At 36.0% G+C, this 17,426-nt stretch overlaps 1 protein-coding gene across 12 annotated transcripts in view; it reads left to right on the top strand.

Moving 5' to 3' along the window:
- The window catches only part of ZRANB3 (zinc finger RANBP2-type containing 3), a 332,321-nt gene that overhangs the window by 34,762 nt on the left and 280,133 nt on the right, over positions 1 to 17,426 (top strand). The window lies entirely within an intron of this gene.

The raw sequence follows: 17,426 nt of genomic DNA, 5'->3' as shown, positions 1-17,426 counted from the left end.
TTTTTTTAATTTAAATGGAGTTTTGCTCTTGTTGCCCAGGCTGGAGTACAATGGTGCCATCTTGGCTCACTGCAACCTCTGCCTCCTGTGTTCAAGCGATTTTCCTGCCTCAGCCTTCCGAGTAGCTGGGATTACAATCGCACGCCACCACGTCTGGCTAATGTTTTGTATTTTTCGTAGAGATGGAGTTTCACCATGTTGGCTAGGCTGGTGTCAAACTCCTGATCTCAGGTGATCCACCCGCCTTGGCCTCCCAAAGTGGTGGGATTACAGGCATGAGCCACCATGCCTGGCCAGTCTGTGGAAATTTTGAGAGATGTAAATGAGTAAATTCTTTAATGGAGGATTTGCAAAATTAGATTCTTGGCTTGTGGTTTCCCAGGTCACACAGGTAATATAAATTCAAACCTCAAGTTCATTTTTAGGTAGGCTTACTATTATGAATTTTGATCATTAATTTTCATCTCCTGCCAAGCTTTAAATTTCCTTGTTAGCTTAAAAAATTAAGTATAATTTAATTTAATAAAATATATGGATTTTAGGTGCACAGTTTTGCAGATTCTGATACACTGAATACCCCTGTGTTTTCAAAAACCTCAGTCAAGATATAAAACATTACCATCACTCAGAGTAGGCCTCTTTCTAAACAACCCCATCCTCCTAAATTAAAATCACTGATCTGACTTCTGTCACTAAAGTATATTTTTTATAGTTACTTGGTGCTGTATTTTTTTCAACTTTTTGAAGTAATTTCAAATGTACAGAAAAGTCACAAAAATATAGAATAACTTTTATGTATGTTTTACCTAGAGTCACAAATTTTTAACATTTTGCCATATTTACTTTATTATTCTGTCTCTCTACACAAACATACATACACATATATACACCTATGCTTGCATTCATATTTTTATAAACCATTTGAGAGTAGGTTGCATACATTATGATCCTTTAATCTGCAAAACTGGCTGCTCTGCCTATGGAGTAGCCATTCTTTATTCCTTTACTTTCCTAATAAACTTGCTTTAAAAATAATAATAACATGCAGTACTATAATATAGTAGGTATTTTTTAAAAATAAAGACATTCTCTTATGTAGACACAGCACAGTTACCAAATTTAAGAATTTAACTTTTTATTTGTTTTTTTATTCTTAGTTTTGTTTTTTTAGAAACACGATCTCACTCTGTCACATAGGCTGGAGTGCAATGGCACAATCATAGCTCACTGTAACCTCGTATTCACAGCCCTAAGTGATCCTCTGACCTCACCCTCCCAAGTTGCTAGTATTACAGGTGCACACCGCTGTAATACTTTTTTTATAGAGACAGAGTTCCACTATGTTGTACGGGCTGCTATTGAACTCCTGGCCCCATATGATCTTCCTGCTTTGGCCTCCCAAAGTGCTAGGATTACAGTCATGAGCCATTGCACATGGCTGGAATTTAACTATTATACAATACTTTAATATATTTTGTTAATTGTCCCAATACTGTCTTTTATAGCATGTTTTTTGTTCAGTATGAAGATCTAATCCAGGATCACTTACTGCATTTAATGATATCTTTTTGTTTCCTTTAATGTGGGACAGTTCCTTACCCTTTCATGACACTGGCCTCAACTTATTTTTATAATGTTTCATCACAATGAGATTTAGATTATGCAATCTTTCCTGCATCAGTACATAGTGAGATTGAGGTCATATTCTTCTCAGGGTATTATTTTGAGCCCCTTAGCCCCAAGGCCAAGTTCCTGGCCAAAGTTTGGTCCGGTTTCACTGTATAGTTACTATTTTTGCTTCTCACAGTTGTTTAGTATGTAACAATTAACATGAGATATTATGACCATGCAAATATGCTGCTCCTTCTCTGATTTTCCCTCTCTTGGATTTAGCATACATAGATGATTCCTGTTCAAATCAAATTTTATCATGATGGCTATAAAATGATTTATTAATTGGCATTTTAATGTAAAGAAGAGCCCCCCCTTCTGCTCCTTTCCTCTCCTCTCCTTTCCTTCCTTTCTTTCTTTCCTTTATTTTCCTTCCTTCCTTCCTTCTTTTTTCTTTTTTTTTTTTTTTTTTTTTGAGACGGAGTCTCGCTCTGTCACCCAGGCCAGAGTGCAGTGGCGCGACCTCAGCTCACTGCAAGCTCCACCTCTCGGGTTCATGCCATTCTCCTGATACAGGCGTGAGCCACCGTGTCCTCCCTCCCTCCCTCCCTCCCTCCCTTCCTTCCTTCCTTCCCTCCCTCCCTCCTTTCTATTTCTATCCATCCATTCATCTTCCCATCCATCCATCCTTCAGATGGACTCATTAATTTCTTACTGTATCATATCTTAGTTTTCTCTGTTTTGGAACATGCTACAAACAGAATCATGCAGTTTATGTGGATCTTCTCTCACTCAACATAATGTTTTAGCAATTTCATCTATGTTGTTTTACCTCTGACTATGTCACAATTATTTTGTTCATTTACTTGGTGATGGACATTTGGGTTGGCTCTGGTTTAGGGCTCTTATGAATAAAGATAGTCTTAACATTCTTAGATGAGTCCATCTGTGGACATGTTTTCAATTCTTTTGCTAGCTCTTTGGGTGGGAGTCTACTTTAACTTTATTTAAAAACTGTCCAACTTTTTCCCATCAGTCAACAATATATGAGAGTTCTAGATGATCCACATCTCTGTCAACATTTGATATTGTTAGCCTTTTTTATTTTAGGCATTCAAAATGAATGACTATTCGAGACATAGCTTATTATGTTTTACTTTGTACTTTCTCAATAATGTTGAACATGTTTCCCTGTACTTACTGATCATCCTTATATAGTTATATATGTTATATACAACATATAATAGATACATTGTAAAGTGCTGAAATGTTTTGCCCTTGTTTTAATTGGGTTGCCTTTTTTATTATTTATTGGAAGTTCTTTTTATATTCTAGATATAAGACTTTTGCCAGATGTGTATCTTGTGAATATTTTCCCTAGTCTGTAGCCTCCTTTTGATTTTCCTTGTAGTATAGTATTCTAATGAACAGAAAATTTTAACTTTAATAAAATTAACTTCATCAAGTTTTCCTTTTATAGTTAGTGCTTTTTATATTTGAACAAGTCATTTCCTACCTCAAGATTACAAAATCGTCTTCTGTTTTCTTTGGGAAGCCTTATAGTTTTCCTTTTTCTATTTTGACATATATATATTTGATATCATCTCAATTTTTAAATATGGGGTGAGGTAAGAGTTCTAGGTTCTGTTTTCCTTCATACCAATATCTAGTTATTTCAGCACCATTTGTAGAAAAATCTATCATTCCCATAAATTACCTTGGCACTTTAGTGGAAAATTGATTGACCACATATGTCTAAATCTATTTCCTGTTTGTTTCCTTTTGCCACTGGATCTCTTTTTCTATTGTCACCCTTCTTCCATTTTCATTTAATCTCCAGCTTTCTTAGGCTCAAGCTTTATTTAGGACTCTTATGTCTGCTATCTATTTGTTTTAGGTCTAGGGCCTTATTCTTGTTGCTCTGCATGGTTCTTCAGTCCTAAGGTTCTTTGTTGGTGGCTTCTGTAGACACCTTCAATGTAGCGTGTGTTTTTATCACTCATCACTGTATGTTTGACTTTCTCTTTGTAAATTTTCATTGACCATTATAAATTACCTTTACTTTTTCTTTAGACTGGTGCTACATTTTAAAAGATAATGTTTTACCTAATTTAGCATTTCTAGGTGTTTGCAAAAGGAGGGATTTTTAGAATATCTAAACCACCATAGTATGGGGAGCAGAAACCTTACAGTTAAATCTTCATTCATTCTGGATTATACTCTTTATCATTATAAAATTTCTTTATTATAAAATCACTTAGTTCTTTCCTTTTGTCTTCTGAATGTGATCTATAATTAGTATCCCAACAACTATTTCATTCTGTCCATGCTTTCCTAGCATGCCTTTAACCATCTTTTTATTTTCAACATTTTTGAAATCTTTAGATAAATTTTTATGTTACAAGGTTAGGTTTCACTTTTTTATTCGGTTTGTCTTTTCTCTTAAGTAACAGTGTTAAACTCACTTTCATTCATTGATATTAGAGTTATATTTAGTCTTTATGCAATTATCATAGTATTTGTTATGGTTTCTGTTGCCTAAAAATATGTTATTATATGATCATTCTATGGTCCACTAAATAGGTCATTATATAATCCATGTTTTCCTGTTTTCGTTTAGTATAAACCATTAGTAATTTAAAGGTTTGGTTTGGAATCCATTCGTTATCTTTATAACTAATGTTTTGTGTAATATACTTGGTTCTCTATTTTATTACGTATTGTTTTCTTATTCCCAGTTACATGCAGTGACATTGGTATATTGCCTTTTTCTCCCTCTCTGTCCTTTCTGAGCACAGTATTGATTGGTTATTTTTTTTGATGTTCACCTTTATATCTTTAATAATACTTACACTTTTCATTTATAAAAATACTCACGTGGCTAGGCGTGGTGGCTCACGCCTGTAATCCCAGCACTTTGGGAGGTCAAGGCAGGCGGATCACAAGGTCAGGAGATCAAGACCATCCTGGCTAACACAGTGAAACCCCATCTCTACTAAAAATACAAAAAAAATTAGCCGGGCCTGGTGGCGTGCACCTGTAATCCCAGCTACTCGGGATGCTGAGGCAGGGGAATTGCTTGAACCAGGGAGGTGGAGGTTGCAGTGAGCTGAGATTGCGCCACTGCACTCCAGCCTGGGCAACAGAGTGAGACTATATCTCAAAAACAAAACAAAACAAAACAAAACCCAAAAAATTAGCCAGGCGTAGTAGCACATTACTGTAATCCCAGCTACTCGGGAGGCTGAGGCAGGAGAATCGCATGAACCCGGGAGGTGGAGGTTGCAGTGAGCCAAGATTGTGCCACTGCATTCCAGCCTGGGTGATAGAGCAAGACTCTATCTCAAAAAAAAAAATTTAATTAAAAAAATACTTAATGTTATTTCTTTACCAACTTTAAACTTTGCCTTTGTTTCCTTTTTACCTTCTGATAGGTATGTAATTTCTGTGTTGTGATTATCTATAACTTATGTTCTCATCTGTAAACCAGATTATTTAAATAGTTAAGTATTATTTAAATAGTGAAGTATTTTCATTGCTTCCCTCGGTCCCTTTTGTTTCTGTACAGTGTCCTTTGGTTGAAGTTATTTTGAAATGTACAATAGATTAATGCTGACTATAGTCACCCTACTGATCTACCAAACATTAGGTCTTATTTCCTCTATCTAACTGTATATTTGTACCCATTAATCAACCTCTTCATCCTCCCCTCCCCACTACCCTTCCCAACCACTAGTAGCCACTAAGATACTCCGTACCTTTGTGAGATTCACTTTTTGAGCTCCCACATATGAGTGCAAACATGTGATATTTGTCTTTCTGTGCTTGGCTTATTTCACTTAGCATCATGACCTCCAGTTCCATCCATGTTGCTGCAGATGAGAGGATTTTATTCTTGTTTATGGCTGAATAATATTCATTTTGTATATATATATCACATTTTCTTTTTCCATTCATCTACTCATGGGCATTTAAATTGATTACACATTTTGGCTGTTGAGTACATTGCTACAGTAAACATAAGAGTGCAGATATCTCTTGATTTCTTTTCTTTTGGATATATACCCAGTAGTGGAATTGCTGGATCACTGGTATTTCTATTTTTAGTTTCTTGAGGAATCTCCATATTGGTTTCCATGGCAGCTGTACTGATTTATATTCCTACCAACAGTGTGCAAGGATTCCCGTTTCTCTACATCTTTACTAACATCCCTTATTCCCATTTTTTTTTGATAAAAGCAGTTTTAACTGGGGTGAGATGATATCTCATTGTGGTTTTGATTTGCATTTCTCTGATGATTAGTGATGTGGAGCATTTTTAATATACCTGTTGGCAGTTTATATATCTTCCTTGAGAATTGTCTGTTTATATCTTTTGTCCATTTTTTAATTGGAGTATTTCTTTTTTTTTTTTTTTGCTATAGAGTTTTCTTATATATTCTGGCTATTAATTTCTCATCAGATAGACATTTTGCAAATATTTTCTTTCGTATTCTAAAAATATCCTTTCACTCACTTTATAATTACACATCTGTGGGGTAAGAAATTCCTCAGGCCCACTTTATTTCCTGGCTGATTTTGTAGGCAGTGCTCACTGTTTGCTATAGACTAGTCTGAGGGCTTGCTGGATTTTTTTCTACTTAGAAGTGATCAGTTTTTTACCTCACTACCCATTTTTTGCAGTCCAGTACTAGAATATGTCTTGGCATTGACCTTTGTGTTTCTCTTTTTCTTGGACGTGCCATAGTCTTTTAGTTTCTAGTTTACATTTTTCTTCTATTTCTGGAAAGTTTTCTTGAATTACACTGAGAACAGTTTTTTACTTTTTTCATTTTGGCTTGCTTCTTTGAAGACATCAAATATGCTTATATTTGTTGATTTGTCTTGGCCTATTTATATCACTTGTTTTTTTCTCTTTTGCGTTCTTAATTTATTTTTTTCTCCAAAACCCTTTTTTTGTTGTTTAAATTGTTTTTGAAAATTTCCTTTTCAATCCTATCCTGTGTGTACTTTCCTATTTTAGTAGTACCTGTTCTCTCTTCTGCTTCCATTTGGTCTTCATTTCAGTTTTGTTTGTTTATTTATGTATTTTTTTTATTTCTCTGACCTGTAAGTTCACATTTTATTTCTTCATCTTTTTGACCATAGCTCTCCTGAGCTCCTGCATCTCCTCTTTATGTTTTCTGTGTTATAGAGGTGATTACTTCTTTAAGTTTATATTTGTGGCAACATATTTGACTATAATTTTCATCTGCTTCATAACTGTTTTTCTTGTGTGTTTCCATTTGATTTTCCTTTTTCTTTCCTTCATTTTATTTGTAGAATTCCTTTTTTAAAAATGACTGCTCATCATTCAATGAGAAACATTTTTTTCTCATCATACTGTTTGCAAAAGGTCATCTTGGAGGGCTAGAGCAATGTTATAGACTAACACCTATTCTCCTTATGACACTGTTTTTGTGTGTAATTGATTTCTTTTGATATGACACTATTTTTGTATGTAATTGATTTCTTTTGATTATATAGCATACTTTGTTTTATTAGGCTATATAGTATAATAAAATATATATGCTATATAGTATAATCAAATATGGTATGCTATATTTGATTATATAGCATAGTTTGTTTTATTATAATTTGCTTTATTGTGCTTTGCATATATTGTGGTTTTTACAAATTGTGCTTTGCATATATTGTGCTTTGCATATATGTGGTGTTTACAAATTGTGCTTTGCATATATGTGGTTTTTACAAATTGTGCTTTGCATATATTGTGCTTTACATAAATTGTGGTTTTTACAAATTGTGCTTTGCATATATTGTGGTTTTTACAAATTATGCTATATAGTATATTCAAATATAGTATGCTGTATAATATAATCAAATATATATGCTATACAGTATAATCAAGTATAGTACGCTATATTTGATTATATAGCATACTTTGTTTTATTATAATTTGCTTTATTGTGCTTTGCATATATTGTGGTTTTTACAAGTTGAAGGTTTGTGGTATTCCTGCATTGAGCATGTCTTTTGGAACCATTCTTCCAACAGCATGTGTTAGGTTTGTGCCTCTGTGTCATATTTTAGTAATTCTCAATATTTCAAACTATTTCATTATCTGTTATGGTGATCAGTAATTAGTGATCTTTGAGTTTACTATTATAATTGTTTTGGGGTACCATGAATGATACCAATTCATACAAGATGCTGAACCTAATGGATAAATATTGTGTGTATTCTAACTGCTCCACCGACTGGCTCTTCCTCTCTTTCCCTCTCCACAGGCCTCTGTATTCCCTAAGACAAAACGATATTGAAGTTAGGTCAGTTAATAACCCTACAGTGGGCTGTAAGTGTTCAAGTAGAAGGAAAGATCATACATCTCTCACTTTAAATCAGAAGCTAGAAATGATCATGCTTAGTGAGGAAGGCAGGTCGAAGTGGATATAGGCTAAAAGCTAGGCCTCCTGTGCCAGACAGTTAGCCCAAGTTGTGGGAAGTGGATATAGGCTAAAAGCTAGACCTCCTGTGCCAGACAGTTAGCCCAAGTTCTGGATTGCAAAGGAAAAGTTCTTGAGGGAAATTAAATGTACTCCTCCAATACACAAATGAGAGATAAGAAAGCAAAACAGCCTTATTGCAGATGTGGAGAAAGTTTCAGTAGTGTGGATAGAATATCAAACCAGTCACAACATTCCCGTATACCAAAGCCTAATTCCAGAGCAGGGCCCTAACTCTTTTCAGTTTTATGAAGGCTGAGAGGTGAGAAATCTGCAGAAGAAAAATTTGAAGCTAAAGAGGTTGGTTCATGAGGATTAAGGAAAAACGCCATCATCATAACATAAATGTGCAAGGTGAAGCAGCAGGTGCTGATGTAGAAGCTGCAGCAGGTTACTCAGAAGATCTAGCTAAGATCATTGATGAAAGTGACTACACTAAACAACAGATTTTGAATGTAGATGAAACAGGCTTCTATTGGATGAAGATACCATCTAAAACTTTCATAGTTAGAGAGAAGTCAATGCCTGGCTTAAAAACTTCAAAAGATAGGTTTTCTTGTTAGGGGCTAATGCAGCTGGTGACTTTAAGGTGAAGCCAGTGCTCATTGACCATCTGAATATCCTAGAGCCTTTCAGATTTATCCTAAATCTGCTCTGCCTATGTTCTATAAGTAGAATAACAAAGCCTGGATGACAGTACATCTCTTTGTAGCAAGGTTTACTGAATATTTTAAGCCTACCATTGAGACCTACTGCTGAGAAAAAAGATTCCTTTCAAAATATTATTGCTCATTGACAATGGACCTGGTCACCCAATAGCTCTATTGTAGATGTACAAAATGAATGTTGTTTTCGTGCCTGGTAACACAGCATCCATTCTGTAGCCCATGTATCCAGGAGTAATTTTGACTTTCAGGTCTTAATATTTAAGAAATACATTTTGTAAGGCTGTAGTTGCCAAAGATAATGATTCCTCTGATGGAACTGGGCAGAGTAAATTGAAAACCTTCTGGAAAGGATTATTCTAGTTGCCATTAAGGACATTCATGATTCATGGGAGGAGGTTAAAATGTCAAATCAATAGGAATTTGGAAGAAGTTGATTCCAATCCTCATGGATTACTTGTAGGGGTTCAAGACCAGTAGAGGGGGCCGGGTGCAGTAGCTCACGCCTGTAATCCCAGCACTTTGGGAGGCCAAGCGGGTGGATCACCTGAGGTCAGGAGTTTGAGACCAGCCTAGTCAACATGGCGAAACCCCATCTCTACTAAAAATACAAAAATTGGCCAGGCATGGTGGCAACCACCTGTAATCCCAGCTACTCAGAAGGCTGAGGCAGGAGAATTGCTTGAACCTGGGAACGGAGGTTGCAGTGAGCTGAGATCACACCACTGCACTTCAACCTATGCAACAGAGGCAGACTCCTCTTATATTGAAAAAAAAAGACTTCAGTGGAGAAAGTAACTGCAGATGTGGTGGAAATAGCAAGAGAATTAGAATTAGAAGTGGAGCCTGAAGATGTGACTGAATTGTTGCAATCTTCCATTAAAACTTGAATGATAAGGAGTTGCTTCTTATGGATGAGCAAAGAAAGTGGTTTCTTGAGATGGAATCTACTCTTGGTGAAGATGCTGTGAGCAATGTTGAAATGACAACAAAAGATTAAGAATAAAACGTATACCGATACAGCATCAGCAGGTTGGAGAGTATTGATTTCAATTTTGAAAGAACTTCTACTGTTACTAAAATGCTTTCAAACAGCAGTGTATGCTTCAAGAAATCTTTCATGAAAGAAAGAGTCAATTGATGTGGCGTAAGTCATTGTTGCCTTATTTTCAAGAAATTGCCACAGCCGTCACACCCTTCAGCAACCACCACCTTGATTAGTCAGCAGCCATCAACAATCATCGAGGTAAAACCCTTCACTCTCCATATTTATGTCTGGATATGTGTATTTGTGAATATACATGGTTAATAATAATTGATATATGTATTAATACACGAAATTTTTAGTATACTGTTGAACAAGAATGTTTCCTATTTGTCATTTACTGATTCACGTCTGAGGAGATATAAGAAGAAAATGTAATCCAAAAAGATTACAACTCTCTAAATGATCGCACGTTCATTACCATTTTTTAGCAATGTTTTACAACTAGGATATGTACATTGTTTTAGACATAATGCTATTGCATACTTAATAGGCTACATTATGGTGTAAACAGAGCTTTAATATACACTGTGAAACAAGTCTGTGTGACTCACCTTTTTACGACATTAGCTTTGTTGAGGTGATCTGGAACGGAACCCGCAATATCTCCAAGGTATGCCTGTATCATTCTGACAGTATTGTGACCAATATAAAGATTAAATGCCATGTTTATGACAGCACCCTGCACAGTGCCTCTAGGGGAGCAGACACTGTAAATGGTGACTGCTATAATAATTATTGTAATAATCTATCTCATTCTGGGCTGAACTCACAATATCTTGGAGGTATGCCTGTATCTTCTGAATCAAAAGAAAGATGGCTAGCAGGGCAAAGTCCCTCATACATGCCCCTGCCTTAATATGACTACTTCCTACATTCAGCATTTGTCGTTGAGCCTTGCCTGCTTCTCTTCTCCTGCACCCAGACTGGCCCAGGGATAGACAGTGTACATATCATCCTGCGTTGCTGCAAAGAAGGGATTCTTGACTTTGCAACACAGCTATTCCTCCTACTTTGGAACTGTGTTTGCCTGTTATGTTATGTTATGTTATGTTTTGTTTTGTTTGTTTTGTTTTGTTTTGTTTCTCTGAGATGTATAGCCTGAAGTGTTCTTTCTAGGTATACTCCCTCAGTTATTGGGGTTTTAAAAATATATTTATTTTTATTTATTCGTATTTTTTTGAGACAGTCTCACTCTGTTGCCCAGGCTGGAGTGCAGTGGCGCAATCTTGGCTCACTCCAACCTCTGCCTCCCAGGTTCAAGTGATCCTCTCACCTCTCCCTCCCGAGTAGCTGGGACTACAGGTGCCCGCCATCTCACCTGGCTAATTTTTTTGTATTTTTAGTAGAGGCGGGGTTTCACCGTATTGACCAGGCTGATCTCCAACTCCTGACCTCAAGTGATCTGCCCACTTTGGCCTCCCAAAGTACTGGGATTACAGGTGTGAGCTGCCGTAATATTTAAAATATTTATTAAATATTTTATTTAATTTTATTTTATTAATATTTATTAAATATTTCAAAAACCCAGACAGGTTTTTGAAATATTTAATACTTTCGGTAACCTATCTTTTTGTTTTGCCATTTGAGATTTTTAGATTTCTCCCAATTTTTTCATAGATATTAAGTAACCATGCATTAAATCTTTGAATCTCTGCTCCATCAAGCTTAGTGTTAGATACATTACCTAATTTTTTATTAATTCGTATATATGTCATGTATTTATTTCTGGATATGTATATTGTGAATATACATGGTTAAAAATAATTGACAAATGTAATAATACATGAAATTTTTAGTATACAGTTGAACAAGAACATTTGCTATTTGTCATGTACTTATTCATTCAGGAGATGTAGGAAGCTTATGATTGAATGAAATTATTAGGCTTAGCATTGTACATTTTCTTTTTTGCCTTTTTCATTAGTTCATACTCTTTGTATGGATATTGTTCTGAAATAAAGTGAATTTTATTTTTTCTGGAAATCCTGGCAGAGTAATTTGTTTTAATTGTCTGTCTGGGGAAGAAAAGACTTTGTAGTATTTAAGACTTTTGCAAAAAGGATAAGAGAAGATTTCATAGTAATTTTTATTCTTTAAAAGTATCACTTGATGACAACCTAATTTCTTTCATTGTTTTATTTTCTTTCCTAAAATTGAAAAGTTTTCTGTTACATTACCCATTTAGGTGTGCTGTTTTTGTTGTCTTATAATCCTTATTATTTGGCTGACTAGATTGAATTTTTGCATCAGTGAACAAAAATTTTATTCAAAAAATACCTGGTGGTTTTCCTGTAAGAAGATTCTTTGTTAAATTATTTCAAGGGCATGAATTTCCATGCTTATCATCTCAACCTAACAAGGTAAGGGTAATTAAGTGAAAGTATGAGGCCGGCGCTGTGGCTCACGCCTGTAATCCCAGCACTTTGGGAGGCCGAGGCGGGCGGATCACAAGGTCAGGAGGTCAAGACCATCCTGGCTAACATGGTGAAACCCCATCTCTACTAAAAATACAAAAAAAAAGGATTAGCCAGGCGTGGTGGCGGGCGCCTGTAGTCCCAGCTACCTGGGAGGCTGAGGCAGGAGAATGGCATGAACCCAGGAGGCGGAGCTTGCAGTGAGCTGAGATGGCACCACTGCACTCCAGCCTGGGTGACAGAGCATCCGTCTCAAAAAAAAAAAAAAGAAAGTATGAATTAATTGTAAGTATAGGTATAAAAAACCAAAAGAGATGTTACAAAAATTTACTAATTAATTGCATACTGCCTGATTCATCTAATTTATGAGAAATCATATCTTGGCATTCTGAATAGTATTAATTTGATTTGTAGAATAGCATCATAGTTGTGTCCCCTCTTCAAGCAGGGTGGGTCCTGTAAGAGTGTCTATAGAGAGACTTGGCTGTCCGTGTCTGAAAGTGTTATGTATGCATATATCAATAGGTGTCCTTTTTTTTTTTTTTTTTGAGACAGTCTCCCTCTGTCACCCATGCTGGAGTGCAGTGGCACAATCTCGGCTCACTGCAACCTCCGCCTCCTGGGTTCAAGCGATTCTCTTGCCTCAGCCTTCCTAGTAGCTTGATTCTCCCGCCTCAGCCTTCCGAGTAGCTGGGGTTACAGGCACCCACCATCATGTCTGGCTAATTTTTGTATTTTTGTAGAGATGGGGGTTTCACCATTTTGGCCAGGCTGGTCTTGAACTCCTGACATCAGGTAATATGCCTGCCTCAGCCTCCCAGAGTGCTGGGATTACAGGCATGAGCCACCGCGCCTGGCCAATAGGTGTACTTTTTAAACAGATGAACTTAACTGCTGTTTTCATTGTAGATAAACCTTCTACTTTATCAGACTTTTTATCTGAAAGTACCCTTCTACAATTCTCTAGCCTGTGAATTTCAGAATAAAATTAAGTTGCGTTGGTGAACATATGTATTAATTTCTGTTGGAGATATGCATATATAAGGACAAAATTGGAATGCCACTACATACATACCCACCAGAATGACTGCATTAAAAAAAAAAAAGAATACTAGCAAGGATGTGAAATAGTGTTAAGTGTCTTATACTATTGTTAGAAGGGGAAATTGGCACAGCTACTTTGGAAGACTGTTTGGCAGTGTCTACATATGTGTGTTCTGAGAGCTAGTAATCCTTCCTGTAGGTATATCAGTATATATAACATATATAAGTATATATACACATATGTTTACATATATACATATAAAACATAAAATATACATATATACATATAACATGTATACATAAACATGTATTAAGTACATATAAACATATATAACACATATATGTTTCTATATATAAAACAAAAGAATAGCAGTCCTATTCATAATAGTTAGGAATAGCAGCCCTATTCATAATAGTTAACTTCAGCTGTCTATCCACTCTATAATGGGAGATAATCGTGGTATATTCACATAATGGAAAACTTAAAACAATGAGAATGAACAAATTTATCACTACCATGACAACTGGATGAATTTTTCAAACATAGTGTTGAGTGAAAGAAACCAGCCATAAAAGACATATATTAATTGTACATACATACATTAAGTGTATATGTCCATTTACATAAGAGTTATATAAGATACTAATTTATGTATAACCACTTACATGAAATATAAATAACATATTAATCTATGGTGTTCAGTGTCAGTCAGTGGCCAGCATAGCATTCAGTGGAGGTGGGGGTGTTGTGAAAGGACAGGCCACAAGAGAGGCTTCGGGGGGGTGCTGATAATATTCTGTTTCTTTAACTTGGTGCTATTTACATCAGTATGCTCTTTTTATGAAAATTTTTGAATTTTCTTAAGCCATATACTTGAGATTTACATAATTTCTGTGTTTTTAATACTTCAGTAACAAGTTTACCAAAAATATTAAATGTACTTTGCTTTTCATTATATATACATGTAATGTATATATGTATATTTATAGATGTGTGTATGTATATATATTTTTAAGCATAGACACTATTGAAATAGTTCTATTTTAGGTAATTTATCAGAAAGAAAACAAATTCTAATAAGCAATAAAAAAGTGTGTGTGTTTGTTTTGTGTTTGTATATGTGTGTGTGTTTCCAGACTGAACTGTTAACACTCTTTTTTCTTTTCTTTTTTTGTGACAGGGTCTCATTCTGTCACTCAGGTTGGAGTGTGGTGGCATGATCATGACTCAATGCAACCTTCACCTCTAGGGCTCAAACAGTCCTCCTCCCACCTCAGCCTCCTGAGTTGTAACCACAGGCATATACCATCATACCTGGCTAATAATTTTTTGTAGACATGGAGTCTCACTGTGTTGCCCAGGCTGGTCTCCAACTCCTGGGCTTAAGCAGTCCTCCAGCTTTGGCCTCCCAAAGGGCTGAGATTACAGACCTGAGCCACCACACCTGGCCTACTCTATTTTCTTATGCTACTTCATTAGTCAATTCAAGCAGGAAATAGAAATTTACTCAGATGATTCAACTTAAAAGATTTTAGTGGGAAACTGTTTCAGAGGTGTAAGGTTAAGAGAGCCAACCGTTAGTTTCAGTTACCAACAACCGGCAATAGATAGCAGCCAGTCATGACCATTCCTAGGCCTGAGAGAACAAGTATAGCCCAGTGGGCCTTGAAGCTAAGGAAGAGGGGCCGCAGGCAGGATCCAGCTACTACCAGACCTTGCTCTACCATTCCTGCTTCCTGTTGTATAACCTCCATTGATCAAACTCCATTCGAAGCTAGTTGTCAAGGGAGTATTCTGTAAGGAGAGAGCAAATGGAGAATAATCAGCATAACTAAGACTTTGGAAAACTCCAGAGAATTAGTATAGACTATGACTTTGTTTTCCCCCCAATCACCTTTTGCCTTTGAAGTTCTATTTTGGGTAATTTTCATGTTACATATACATATCCATCCTTCTTTCTCCCTCTTTCTGGTTATGTGTATGTATATTTACACATAACAGAGAAAAAGACATACTATACTTCACAGCAAGTAAAGTGAAAATTAAACACTAAATTTAAAATCACTAATTAAAAAGTGATGATGTATAAGCAAATATGATAAGAGTTTAAAACAGTAAAATATGTTATTAGAAATATAGAGAAGGTAGGCATGGTGGCTTATGTCTGTAATCCCAGCACTTTGGGAGGCCAAGGTGGGAGGATAGCTTGAGCCCACGAGTTTGAGACCAGTCTGGGCAACATAGTGAGGTCCTGTGTCTATAAAAAATTTCTTTTAAGTAAAAATTAAAAATTAGCCAGGCATGGTGGCACATGCCTGTAATCCCAAGCTACTTGAGAGGTTGATGTGGAAGGATCTTTTGAGGCTGGGAGGTCAAGGCTGTAGTGAGCCATGATCATGCCACTGCACTCCAGCCTGGGAGACAGAGTGAGACCCAGTGTCAAAAAAAGAAAAAAAAAAAAAGGAAAAGAAATATGGAGAGCTCAATATTTGTTGGATTTTCTGGTTTTCTCTCAACTGAGGTTTGTAACATAATTACCTAGTGTTTAATACCATTAAGAAAATGTACAAAGTACAGTACTGCCTTTTGTTTTATCTAAACATTTTTATTATAGGAATTTTCAAGTGTATATAGAAGTACAGAGAAGAGTATAAGAACCCCTTGTGTGGTTATCACCCAACTTTAATAATTATGAACATTTTACTATTTATTGATTGTTCTGTTTCCTGTCCCTTATCTACAGACATACTTTTCTTTCCCTGGAATGTTTAAAAGTAAATTTAAGAAATTATATTTTACCCATAAATACTTCTGTTATTTTAATCTCTAACAAATAAGAAACTTTTCTCATACATACAATGTTATTTATCACAGCTATCAAAATTTAATTGCTCAATATATCTAATATTTGGTCCATATTAAAATGTCCCCACTTATTTCAAAAGTATCTTCATGCTGTTTGTTTATTCATATGAATATCCATATAAGCTCCACACATTGAGTTTAGTTGACTCTAACTTTTATTAGATCAGCAAGCTCACTAAACATTTTAATTTTTTTTCTTTTGAGATGGAGTCTTGTTCTGTTGTCCAGGCTGGAGTACAGTGGTGCGATCTTGGCTCACTGCAACCTCCGCCTCCCGGGTTCAAACGATTCTCCTGCCTCAGCCTCCCGAGTAACTGGAATTACAGGCACCTGTCACCATGCCTGGCTAATTTTGGTATTTTTAGTAGACACTGGGTTTTACCATGTTGGCCAGGATGGTCTTGAACTTGTGACCTCAGGTGATCCTCCCACCTCAGCCTCCCAAAATGCTGGGATTACAGGTGTGAGCCACTGCACCCAACCAAAATTTTAATATTTTTATTTGCCCTATTAGCCACTTTAATTTTTTCTTTGGTTAATTTAAATATCCTTTAGCACTTTGTCTGTTTTTGTGAATCCCCAAAATAACCTAATGAAATAACTTTAAAACTTGGCCTTTCTGGAAAGTATCTGTGTAGTGCTTAGCATTGCTTTAAGTGCTTAATAACACTGGGATAGCACAAAAGAAGCATGAGCTTTGGCCAAAGCTGGCTTTAGGTTCTGTTCATTCCATCCATGTCAAGAGTATGCCCATGCCACCATTATGATCACGGGTATACTCTTAAAACTCTATGCAATTGAGCATGACAACATGATGCCCAGTTCAAAAGATATAGTCAAGAAGCGTTAGATTTAATTATTGTGAGTTAGTTATTTACATATTTATGAATAGATGAATCATCTCTGCAAACTGAGGCTTTCAAAATGACTGCAGACAGAGAAGTGGATGGAGGGCAGGAAGAGGATCCTCTCTAGCAGTGAAGACATAAATGAGACCCCAATGTTAGGTGAATGCTTCATGTGTAAGTATAGACTGTGTAAGAAAGGGTTCTTTTTTTCTATTCAGAAACTAGAAATTGGGGAATAGTTACAAAATACAGAAGAATGTGTTACATTTCTAACAATTAAAACTGGCTACTGGGTAAGTGAATGGTTGATCCAGTTGTTAGGCATCAACAAATGAGGAAACCAACTAATGAAGTGTAAGATAGAACAGCCCTTTTGTCTGCAGAACAAGCACGCCATGGTTCTTACCATTTCATGAAAGCAGAG

Source organism: Pongo abelii, chromosome 11 (assembly GCF_028885655.2).
Source record: "Pongo abelii isolate AG06213 chromosome 11, NHGRI_mPonAbe1-v2.0_pri, whole genome shotgun sequence".
Lineage (NCBI taxonomy): Eukaryota > Metazoa > Chordata > Mammalia > Primates > Hominidae > Pongo > Pongo abelii.
The sequence above is the reverse complement of the archived record's forward strand: the minus strand, read 5'-3'. Positions and strand labels throughout refer to the sequence as shown.